The sequence below is a fragment of the Labrus bergylta genome, chromosome 22 (assembly GCF_963930695.1).
Source record: "Labrus bergylta chromosome 22, fLabBer1.1, whole genome shotgun sequence".
NCBI lineage: Eukaryota > Metazoa > Chordata > Actinopteri > Labriformes > Labridae > Labrus > Labrus bergylta.
The window spans coordinates 2,311,346-2,324,569 of NC_089216.1; the positions used below are offsets into that span (position 1 = coordinate 2,311,346).

General features: G+C 41.1%; 1 protein-coding gene across 3 annotated transcripts in view; it reads right to left on the reverse strand.

The window, feature by feature from the left end:
* LOC109998360 (serine/threonine protein kinase 26) overlaps positions 1–12,883 on the reverse strand; it is a 25,943-nt gene extending 13,060 nt beyond the window's left edge. For 2 of the 3 annotated variants that reach the window (XM_065950320.1, XM_065950319.1), the window contains exon 1: positions 12,582–12,882. The gene's annotated coding sequence lies outside the window, so the exon portion shown is untranslated. Of the gene's footprint in view, positions 1–12,581 lie in introns of all 3 variants that reach the window. The other variant, XM_065950321.1, reaches the window with a different exon arrangement.
* Between the last annotated feature and the right edge of the window lie 341 nt (positions 12,884–13,224).

Here is a 13,224-nt window from a genome sequence, read left to right on the forward strand (position 1 = left end):
ACACACACACACACACACCACACACACACACACACACACACACACACACACACACACACACACACACACACACACACACACACACACACACACACACACACACACACACACCACACACACACACACACACACACACACACACACACACACACACACACACACACACACACACACACACACACACACACACACACACACACACACACACACACACAGCTCTTAAAAACTAAACAGTTATTTGAAGAAACATTGAATAAACACACCCAAAGAAGCGCATGATTTGATGCTGGTTGAGTTCCCTCCCTGAACTAAAAAAAGAACACTCAACACACACACACACACACACACACACACACACACACACTCACACACTCCACACACTCCACACACACACACACACACACACACACACACACACACCACACTCTCGCAGTGCCCACATTGTTGCCCCACCCTGTCAGCAAATACAGCGGTTACTGTCTAATGATACTCTGAGTCTGGTTCAGAGAGACGCAGAGAAAACAGACGAGAGCGAGCTGAAGATGAGGAGCGAGAGAGAGAGAGAGAGAGAGAGAGAGAGAGGGCGAGAGAGAGAGAGAGAGAGAGAGAGAGAGAGAATATCGGACAATAACCTGGGGAATCCTGCGTAACTCACAATACATCGATATCAAAGCGTTCCTGTGACAATGACCTTATTCCTCTACACAAAACATTCAAATCCGACCTGTGGCTCCTTTCCTCCATGTCATTCCCCACTCTCTCTCTCTGTCCTATTTCAAACTCTATCCACTGTTCTCTCTCTAAATAAAAAGGCACAAAAAGACCAAAATCTAGGGATGAGGTGTCTGTAATCTGCTCGAAACTGTTTGCTTACCGCTAGTAAACAACAAACGAAGAAGAATAAATGGAAACAACAAAACCCAAGAAGAACAACAACAACATGACGGAGCTACAAGACCCGCCCGCATGCTTTACGGCCGTTTCAAAATAAATGAGTGGAAATTAGAAATATGCATCCAGGACTGTTTGTTGCCTTTTGCATGTTGAACTGAATTCATACTGAACCCTGACCCCAAAACTAGGGTCCTATCCGAGCCGTGACCCCCTGTGAACCGCCACACCCCGACTGGTCTATTCTCGTACAAAGCAACATCATGCATCTATTTCAGTCGGCTGTCGTGCGTTATTGTCCTGGTTTATAAAAAGTTAGCAGAATTACAGCTGCAGTGGAACAGATTCACTTTTCTTAGAACTTGCAAAATAAACTTTTCCTAATCTTCCAGGAAGCAAAATGAAACCCCGTTTTTTAAACAAACATCTCAAAAAAGTCCATCATAAAATCTCTGTATCAGGAAAACAAATCTTAACTTCTAACCCAAATGGAGTAGATTCCATTGAAAAGACCTGCCAGAGCAGCTAATGTGCCTGAACACATCCGTGCACATGCAGGTATGTGACTTCTGGTTTAACGCTCCCTCACATCAGGATCTGAGGATCTGAGTTATTTTTAGCAACACTAGCAGCTCTGCTGTTGGAATACCAACATCAGCCTGTCAAACCTCTACTTCTAGATCTCCCAAACTGCACACAGCTTGGGCCGATGTTTTTATGCTCGAGGACAAATTTAGGACAAACAAAGTGACTTTTAGGGAGCAAAGCAAAGCTGACATTTGTGGTTGACTGACACTTTCCACATAGTCTTTAAAGATAGGTTTTGCTCCGTCCAGAATGTTCTTCAGTGGGGTTATTCCTTCAAGACAGCAGCTTTGCACGGCCATTACGGCGCATAATTGGCTCACAATCCACATAGAAAACATCTGCTTTCCTTCCAACCTGTTCTTTAGTTCATTTGCCGACATATTAACTAATGAATCAGGGGAAAAAAAGATTCTGCATCGGGTTTAAAATTAGCACAACTGTCAGACACGATTAGATGAGCGAGTCAAACTGATGACCAGGTATCTACTCATATAGGGGTCAACGTTTGAGTATGAATTCTGGAGATACAGGAAAAGTTACGCGTTATCTGAAGTTGCATTGACCTTTACGTATGATTTTTAATGACTTGCCAATAATCCCCTCAGCCTATGAGTCCAAGATTCTCATCAGTTTATCTTTATATCCAAATTAATGGATGTACCAAATTTTGAGAAATTCCCTCGAGATGTCATTGAGTTATCATTTTCACAAGAATAGGACGTTACCACAAACAGACTTCAATGTATGAAATCTTGCGCTACCAAAATACGATTAGACTTGTTTTATGAGTATGAGTGTGCGTATACATTATCTCTTTGGTTGAGCTCTCTTAATCTCCTGATAGCTTTTTTATGACTCCCTATTACAGGAAAAACCTTCTGAACATCCTTATCTTTCCAGGAAGTGGCTCAGTTTAGTGACATCCTTTTTCTCAACATTGTCAGATCATCTTAAACGTTGAATTCTGCACAGAGACGTTCTTGATATTCTTGATGAATATCCTTTAAGTTCTTATTTGTGTGAGCAGTCCAAGGAAACAGAGTCAATAAGGAAGTTCAGTGATTGAGTGTCAAGTTATCATTTATGATGTCATACCATGATAAGGGCACTTAGGGGGAGTCCCCCAGAAGGTCTGAGGGACCAGACTCTGGACTCTCATAGCATGTTTAGCCTACAGTTGTTTGAGCTCTAAAAATAGCGTTGGTTATCCATCACAATGATACTTTGATGTAAAGTCTACGTGACTCATTGGTTCTCTTTGACCCGGCCCGCCAAGGGAGGGAAACAACATTTGGTTTTTTGGTAGAAGAAAAGTTAATCATTAACAAAGAAGTAAAAAAATGTATTACAATAACAAAATAAGCTGAGCCAAAATGTAACTGAAAGGGGGGTGCTGCCGAAACCAGGCCACTGTGACTTGTGGATTCAATAACCTACCAGTCGCTCATTTTTTTACCTACAACTTTTAATGTAATAAATCATACTCAAGGCTTACAGTATTCAAGTAAAATCTATTAAAGAGAATACAGACATGAGGAGGAGGCGGGGCTCTGAGAGCGTGCAGGACCACCTGAGCGGATGAAGCAGCTCAATTTACGTTGTTTCTTGTCACAGCAGTGTTGCATAGTGCTGTGCTCATGATGGATTAACATTTTTTGTAATATAGCAATGAGTAAGGTCTTTTACCTGCTCTTTCGTAAAGTGTCTTGAGATAACATTTCTTAAAAATTGATTGAGCTTCAACCCAGCAGAACAAAAAAATCACCACAGTTTTTAAGGCGAGTACAGAAGCCTAGTTTCCCCAATTTAGTATCATCCAAATTAGTCCTAATTAATGGAGACCTTCTGTTTTGACCTTTTGGTTATATAACGTCAAGATTTCTTGAATTCTGTTTGAGGAAAGTACTCAATTTTGTCTAAATTATTGTATTAAGTCTGGAGTGATAGGCAGAAACATGATCTCTGAGGTCACATTAACCATTACCTTTGACTTTTGTTTTTCAAAGATCAACGTTGAAGACACCAGAAACTTGCCAATGATCCGCTCTTCCTCTGACTCCACGATTCTCATCACTTTATCTTTACATCAAAATGAATGGTTGTACCAAATTTTGAGTAATTCCCTCGATGTGTTACTGAGTTATCGTTTTCACAAGAATGGGACGGCAGGAGAAACAGACGGTCCTACATGTGCATTTAGACAAAATGGAGAATGTAATGTATTAAAGGCTTCACGTTAGTACAGATAAGTCAAAAACAATGTGTGTGATTATACTGAGATGAAACTAAACTTTAACTTGAACAATGATTAAGTAACCTTCTTTGTTTAGAGTTCAACACTAACCAGAGTGGGATAACATAAACCACAGAGGTCACACTTTGACCTTTCTGTCTCAGCCTGGTGAAAAAAATAACCGTTTAGGGAGTGAAGGAAGTTAAACATTCAACAGGTTGGTCTGTTTGTCCGACTTGAGGACACAGAAACTGTTAAAAAAATCCAACATTTCTCATTTGAATTAACAGGAATAGTTAATGTTTGACAGCAGGGCGAGTGTAGACACAGTCTGGGAATTTTAATGTTACAAATAATCAGTGAGTATGTTCTTCTTCTTCTCTCTAGTTCTTGACTAAAACAGCTTTTATACACAAGGGGAGGAGCCGGCCGTCCCGTCCATGTAAACACGGCTCTGACAACAACACAGCCAGCGGGACTCGAGCTTCTCCCTCATTGTAGACAGTCAGGACTCAGAGACACATTGACACAGGAGAGACTTGATCTCTGATGTATTCATGTGGAACATGCCACACATATAACTTGCATGTTTAAATGCACGTACTTCACTCCTTGTTCCGCACCTTGATTCACAAACACGGTCAGATTTTCCAGATTTATGTAACAAAAACTCCTTTGACTCTCACCGGTTCGGTCAGTTATTCCATTCAGTCATTCTCAGGTCAGCGCTCCTTCCGTTGAAGGATCTAGGTTTATTTATAGACTTTCCATGTTAGTAACATTCAGTGTTACATTAGGCTGATGTTTTTAAAGGGAGTGTTGGTGAGGAGACACAGACAAACACCTGAGTTTTACAGCTGGAGGTTAAATGGTGATAAGGAGAGTATTCAGGTCAGAGAGAGTGAGAGATAGAGGGAGAGAGAGAGAGAGGGGGGGAAGAGAGAGTCTGAGAGGTCAGTGAAGTCTCGTCCATGCAAACACTCAGCCTCTCGGGAAAACTTGGACGAGGCCTTGGAAACTCTGTGAGCGAGTGAGAAAGTGAGAGAGGCAGAGGGATCCATGTTTTTACTAACAAGTGGAGTCCAAATATCCAAACAAGAGAAGCTCTATGTGTGTGTGTGTGTGTGTGTGTGTGTGTGTGTGTGTGTGTGTGTGTGTGTGTGTGTGTGTGTGTGTGTGTGTGTGTGTGTGTGTGCTAGAGGTCAAACGTCACAGCTGCAGCAGGAGGAAGTACAAACACAGCTTTCTGAAAAAATGACCTTTGCAGAGGCGCGTCATGTGAGAATCTCTCCCCGCTCTTTAACGTTTCCTGTTTGCTTTAAGCCGAGCTCAGAAACACGGCAAGATGTGTCGAGTCATACAACTGTTCTCACTGCTCATTCAAGTCCATTTCTTTTCTGTCTGTATTGTTTAAAAGTCAGGGTACCCAGTGGCGATTCTAGAGGCAAAAATTCACACGGGGGGGGGGGAGAGGGGGGGGGCGGGGGCGCTCTAACCAGCATTCATCTCTACTTTACATAATCACATGACTCCTCTTCAGTAGCCTTCAGGTACTTCCACTTACAAGTTTTCTGATACAAGAGATGCTTTTTAGTGCAACCAGAGTGAGTGCTCTCAGATGGGGGCCCCCTTAGGGAGGTGTCCTACTGTCGTTGCAAACTTTGCACACTTTTAGCCGCTGCTTTGGTTTAAAGTTTGTCAGCCCTCGGGGGGGCCCTTACTGGCCTGGGGCCCCAAACAGTTGCCTGCCTTGCCTGTTGACATGCAGCGCCTCTGCTGGTATGATAAGTATGTTGACATCCTTACAGTGCGTCCTAACAGAACGTGACCGAGCGAGCATCAGCGACAAAATCACCTCGATTCCATTGGTTCCCATTTGAATGAGAGATCATGAAACAACACAATGCGAGGCGCCATTTTTTTACCCCGATACGTTTTCTATTTTCCTGACTGTCACTCGCGTAGACATGGACGAAAAGGAACAGAGGTCGACAAACATTCGGATGGTCCAACAGGAAAATGTACTCTCTCCTTTCCTCGCTCACCATCTCAAGCTAGTTAGCTTGTTTTGGAAAGTGCATAAAAAATATTCATATCTGTGACTGTAATGTTGTGCTACACTGGGCCAGGGTTCAAAAAAGAAAAAGAAAAATGGGCTTGAAATTCAGTTGATTTGAACAGAACCTGATTTTTTAAAAACCGCAGTAGATAATGCCAGATTTAAAAAGTCTGGTCTCATCAACAGTCAAGCCCCTCCCCTTGGGGCGGGGCCCATAGCCTTATGGTTGGTGCGGGCGCCATGTACAGAAGCTGTGATCCTCGGGAGCAGGCAGCCTGGTTTACCATCCCCCACTCTCTATCTATCTACTGTCCTGTCTCTAAAATGAAGACATAAAAAAGCCCAAGAATAAATATTTAAAAAACTGTGAAAACCCCCAAAATGATGAATCCACTATCATATGACTGAAACACAGAAAAACAGCAGCTATCACATCAAGAGCCTGGGCAGATTTACTGTGTCACTTCTGTCATGTCAAAGAGTCAACAATGCTTCTTGGATATTTAGACATTTGTGACGTCATGTAAATCATGAGTAAAACTCGGGACTTTGATGACTCGTATATCTCTTGCCTGATCTTTAACTGTTGCCCAATCGGACCTGATATAGATCTGAGGTGTGACAACATGTTGTCAAAAAGGTTGCCAGTTCAGGTTTTTGAGAAGTCATGATTCAAAAGCTCCGGGTATAGAAAACATGAACGTAAACAAAACCGAACAAGAAAACAGAAATTGAACAGGAGCCATCATGTACTGTGAGTCAGGCCGCACAACAAACCGACTCATCTTTGACGGCCAACACTTAAAAAGCAGCTGCGGATAATTCCTCACCCAGAAACACACTCAGAGGTGACGTCATCGTAAAGTTTCAGTCAGCTGTGATTATGTTATGACGGGAATCCTGCAGCTCTGAAAAGGTGCAGCCGTAAAAATGGTACAAAGAGAATGAAGAAGAAGAAGAAGAAGAAGAAGAGGACACTCCCCGCCTGGTTGTTTGATCAGGACAATCTGTCGACACGCCTGCAGAAGGCTTCCCCGTAATTTCGGCCATTTAGGACCAACCTGCTTTTACTCACTGTACCTGTTCACACCAGAGACAGAAATATGACGGATGAGCGCGGGAACGTTTTAAGCTAAAGCCAAGAGACGGATTCCTCAGCAGGAGTTTATCAGAAAAAACAGGAAGTCCCCCTCTTTTCTGTTTTGATTCCTCAAGAGGGGGTCAGAGGTCAGTTTAATCATCTCTAAGGACCGGTGGGATTGGACATTTTAAAAATGGAGATCCTCTGCTTGCAATTAAAAAACGTTTTTAAAGCCCAAACTGTCACGGAAAGTTGTTCTTTGTCTGCCTTTAACTCAAGTTCACCATCAAACTTTGACTCTGCTGGAGGATATTTGAGCCTTTTTGAAGAATCTCTAACTGACAAACCTTCACATATAAATGCTGAAATGTCTCATTTGAACATGATTATGAACTTTTGTTTACTCCTTCATGATTTGTCCTTCTTAGCCTGCTACGCTTGCAAAGATAGACTTGGGAAAGTAAGTAAGAAGTTTTGCCAGTTTGAAAAACATTTGCTGCAGCAGTTTTAAGTTATTCACAGTTTTTTCAGACCGATTCAAAAACTCTAAGAACGTGTTCATCACCAGGAAGGAGAGCCTAAAACCAGGGCTGGAACTAACCATTATTTTATTGCTATATTTTGTATATTTTGGACCAACTGTAAAGACCGAATTTCTCTCTGGGATTAATAAAGTCTTTCTGATTTCTGATTAGCCCGTTTCAAGCCGAAATATTTTTACGCCCCTGTGACGATTCACCTTCGATCTGAGTTTCACAAAAGGTGTAATGGGGGGGGGGATGAAGGGATCCCCTCGCTGTGCCGTATGTGGAGCTCTCACTGGGCTGTGCTTCATTAACGCTGAAATACAACGTGAATTCACAGGCTGGGACACCAACATTTACCGTCGTCCATATGGATGTAGAAAGACGTGATAACTGCTGAGCCTAGTTACGGCACTTTGGTGAATATATCAGTCTGAAAAGGGCTTTTATCATGTATCCAACAAGGGAGTGTTTACCATCCATATAGTCGTCATTTAGTCTTTGATATAAATGATTTCCTAGAGTCTAACCCTAACCCACATTTCAGAACCAAAATAAGCTCATAATAAAAGACACAAATCCTCACGTTTAAGAGGCTGGAACTAGAAAATGTTAGAAAAGTAGGAAGTTAGCCGATATCGATGGTCACTGGATATGCTAATATCGGCCGATAAATCGTCTGGCCGATAAATCGGTCGCGCTCCAATTCAACCAACCAAAAGTAACATCAGAGAAGCATCAATCAAATTGGTTTCCTTGGGGTGCCGGTAGCCTAGTGATTAGTGCGTGCACCCCATGTACAAAGTCTAGTCCTCCAAGCGGGCGGCCAAGGTTCGAATCCGACCTATGGCTCCTTTCCTGCATGTCATTCGCCCTTCTCTCTCTCCCTGATTTCTGACTCTATCCACTGTCTTATCTCTGGATAAAAGCATTAAAAGTCCCCCCACAAATACAAACCTTTAAATTGGTTTCCTGTAGCCGACCATGATGTCACTGACAATCAATAACAAATGGAATAAGTGTGTTAATGAGTGATAATAAAGTGTCCTGCTGGTGGGATATGACTCGTCCAAGTTCTTAAGAATGGGTGAAAAGTGTTTCAAACTCTTATGAGACTGGTGAAGGTGTTCTTTGTTTCAGCCGAGGCGAGTCAGAGCCGATATATTTAGCAGTGGAAAACTCTGAAAAGACTTCTTACAAAGACAGGAGTGCCTGAGGCCGCATGTGTTACAGCCGAACAACAAACATATTTATCCATAAAACAGGCTGGGAAACTTAATACCAACACATTTTCAAGATTACATAGAGCTCATTCTTCTCTGTTATGTAATATTTTATTGGAAGAAGATGTGAAATCCAGAGATTAGCATGTGTGATGGGACAGTAACAAACACGAGTCGTCAGCTGTTGGGAGTTTGGTGGTCTGCTCTCTTTGAAACATTCCCTCATGTGCTGAGATTTCACAACAGCACGGTGTCATTCATTGATAAGAGACAGAAAAAAACCGGAGGCGTCGTCCTGGTGATTCACGGCTCCAAAGTACAAATGACGTACAAATCTCTATCTGATGTTTTCTGTCTTGTAATTTAGCTAAATTACCAAGTTGTAATGGTCAACAATTACAACTTCAAGTCAGAGACATTCACTAACACTATTATTGTGTAAAGCAGAGAGAATCACTCCCATGATTCCCCGCCAGCCCTGACGTCAATGACCGGCTTTATAGTATTTACACATGTAGCTAACACACAGCAGCATTAGCATCCATTTGGAGCTTTATTTCTGGACATTTGATTAATTTAAGTCCAGTGTTTGCTCTCATTTTGCTCTCAAGAAAAACATTTGGCTCCTTCAATGGGTCCAAACCAAAACAGAACAGTAGTCTACAACAAGCCAGATTAAGGAAATGTTTGATGTAGCATAAGGCTGCTAGGCTACATAGCTAGTTAATACATCCAATTCCAATTCCTTCAATCAACGAGAGAACTGGGTTTGGGTTTCCAGGTATCTGATGAACAAAGGGCCAATATATGTTCTCATTTTAGCAAAGTTTTGGTCTCTCAATAACAAGTCTGTCTTACAAATGCTATGCTAGGTTAGCCAGCTAATGGCTAACTGTGTCTTGTCTTCTTTATGATGCTGACAAAGATAATCAGAGCGTTCTCTATTAAATCATCTTCCAACTGATGAAAACCAGGAGACTGTAATAAAATAGGGAAGTTGTGTGGCGTAAAAACCAAAACAAAGAGCTAAAAGAGGCTAAAACATCTTAATATTGGAGGGGAAAGTCTAAAGAAAAGTTGGTATTCATCCTGATTTTACAAGTTTAAAGTTACTACGCTACTAGTCACAGAAAGAAACCTCAAAGAACTATCTGTCTATTTTTTCTCCATGGATCAGTCATACTGATCTAAAGAAATGACAGAAGTTGGTGGAAAAATTATTTGTTGTCATAGAGGAGGAAAGAAAACTACAAAATATTCACATTTAAGGCTCATTTTTGACATTTTTCTTCTAAAGAAAAGCTCAAACCGCTCAAATGAAAAGGACATGGTTGATAATTATTTTTATTTTGGACAACTTCCCGTTTAATTATTCAAATTCTGTTCATGCTTCATTAAAAATATGTTGATATTTCTGCTGTAGAGATGCAGAATCAAATGTCAAAACAGCGATTTATCTTGCGTAACTGTCAATCAAGTATTACACAACACATCCCAGACAACCATCGGACTCCGACACAGGTAGACAAAAAAAAAAGAATTCAAAATGTCAACGCCCCTTCAGCAGCTGCTGCCGGGTGTCAGGTGTGTTTGTGTTGATTCAAACAGCCTGTGACACTCATTGGCCCCGCCCACCTGGGGATGCACAGAGCAGGCAGAGCGAGTGAGCGAGCTGACAGCCAGTCCCACAGGTAGACACACCTGAGAGAGAGAGAGAGCCAGCCGAGCAGGAGGCCGAACGAGGAGGCCGAACGAGGAGGCCCTACCCGCCTTGTGGAGCGGAAGAAACGCGCTGTGTGCTCGGTTAGCTTCAATACCTGACAATAACAACGTATACCCGACGCAAATATCCCACAGTGACACGGCAGGAAGTCCAACGGCGGCATCAAAAGTCACCGTTGAGCAACACAAACACAAACAGGTCACTATAGGAGCCTCAGACACACCTAGTGACTTGTGATTGCAGTTATACACCCCCCATTAAGCACAATCGCTGCTATAAATAATGCTAAAATGAGCTCGCAGACACAGTGAGTCAGTGTGGGATCAGCACATCAAGATTACAGTTATGCAACCACACAGAGATGATCTCTAAATAGATATAATAAAGGACCATAAGGGAGTCACTGTACGGGATATTTACAGTATGGATTCAGCAGCTTTCACATATGAACGTTATAGAGACATAAACACCTCAAGATCAACAAACTACTACTTATAAGTGACTTTATGAACACTACAGAGAGGAGTTTATGATATTAAGCGTTTGTAAAGTCGGGAGAAAACCAACATCACAACTGTCCTAATACTATAAGGACGTGTTTACACTTATAGAAACCATGAAGGCGCTTTAAATGAAACATTAAGAGCCTGAGATTATACAGAAAGTTTAAAAAAAAGAACATTGTTGGACTGTTTAAACACCAAAAAAACAAAAAGAACTACAGATGGGATTGCTCCGTTCTTATATCAGTATTGGGTCCAATGTTGACGTTATTTTTATCGGATATCGGACTGACGGCGCCGATCCTCGTCACTGATCAAGAAAGATGGTCTGGCTCTTTAAACTTCCTCAGCCTCGCTCAGTCTCACTTTGAAGACGTTCAGACTGAACTGTAAAGAAGTGTCAACAAATCGTCTCCAAAGCCGTACACATACGACCAACAACAACAACAACAATTAACAACACGATTAATAAATGATCAGAATCAGTATCGGTACATGTCTCGGAATCGATTTTAAGCCAACTCGTGGTGCCTTCAAACTCAGATCTCTGAGCTGTGAAATGACGTCATACCCAAGTTGACCGCGTTTCAGTTGCGAGTTGGCAAAAAGTCCGAAAAGCAACATGGACGCCTCCAGTGGTAGCTTTGTTTTGCTAGCTAATACAAAGCGATAGCGACGAAGTGAATCCATGTATGCGTGAATGAATCGAGATGGTGATTTTTTAAAATTTACAATTAATCATGCAGCTCGAAAACAAACTAGTTTAGACCTGTAAAATGACTCACTTCAGGTTTATCATGTGGACATTTAAACTAGAGCGAAACTGATTCATCGGTCAGCCGATATTAGCCGATACTTCTGCTTCAAACGCAACAAAAAGGCAAGAATTGTAAGTCACAAAAAATATTCAGCTCACTTTAAAACACTGAACGTATTTGAAGCCACAGGAATATAAATCTCAAACATGTTAAATAGATATCGTAAACTATTAGACTGTAGAAACATATTTATCTGTATTTTAGGGACATTTTAAACACCGAATCGTACAGAAAGTAAATGTAAAAGTTGCTTTAAACTCAAGTTTTAAGAACTTGACAGACTATTGGTTGTCAAAGATTTGATTTAAAATATTTTGGAGATATTTAAACACAGTAAGAGAGAAACAAACGTTATTTAGGTGACACAATAACTCACATTATTGGGACATATTAAAAGACACAAACACAATATGTGTGACTAAAACAGTGTGGAGTGTCTGTTTTACATTCAAATGAATTAAATATCAGACTTTTTAATTTTAGAGCACTTAAGTGGCGTTTTAAAGAACTACAGTAGCTTTAAAGATGTTTATTTTACAAGATAATAACGCCTTAAAAATCAACATGGCGTCTTAAAGTCACATATTAGTGACTGTGGAGAATATTCATGTTGTGATGGATTCAAAGACTTTGTTTTTAAAGTGTAAACGAAGCATTTAAAAAGTCCATTTATGGTCAAATTCAACTAAAGGTGTTCCTTCCTCGTTTGCGGAGTGTGAAGACGGAATCATAAAAACATGGAGGTGAAATGCAGGCTGCATCATTAACAGCAGGTTTGATACTTTTTTAAACATATGGGAAATGGCGTGAAGTTGCTCAATGCTTCCTCACATGTCGATAAAGTCGTTTAGTTTGCTCACAAAGTATCAAAGAAAGACAAAAAACAACACACGCCGAGCGAGCCTCAAACGCAGCACGGCGTCCACCTTTCCTCTTACCTGCATACCAGGAACTTCCATGGTTACTTCTTAGTATGAACGCCCTTCTTCTCCACCTCCAGGTTTCTCTCTTTCTTCTTCTCTGCTTTCTTTTTTGTGTCTTTTTTAATCTCCTCTTCCTCTTCAATGAATAAACTCCCAAACAAGAACTTCGAAGTCGAGGAAAAAGTTGATTATATATCCGATAATGAAAAACAAAAAAAGGGACGTTTGTGTGCACAGAGCAGCACGGACAAACTACAAAACACACACACACTCACACACACACAAAACCCGACACACACGTCCTGTGAATGTGCAGCAACCAAAAAAAAAGTGTTGAGCAAAAAAAAAAAAAAAAAACGAGGAGGGTGACGAGCTGGTTGCTGCCTACTTCAGGGGAGGAGCGACAAAGTGTGTAAATGTCAGCTTCACGCAGGAAAATGTCTACCGCCACCTTGTGGTTGTAAGCTGTACTTAGAATAGAAGAGAATAGAATTACTTTATTGATCCCAAACTGGGAAATTGTGTTGTTACAGCAGCAGGTTGTCCAAACACACAATATGAGTAAAAAACACAATATTAGCAAATTTAAACACAATATAATATTAACTACAAAGTAAATAAGTACTAAAAGATATCAAAACTAAGAATGGGAATATAT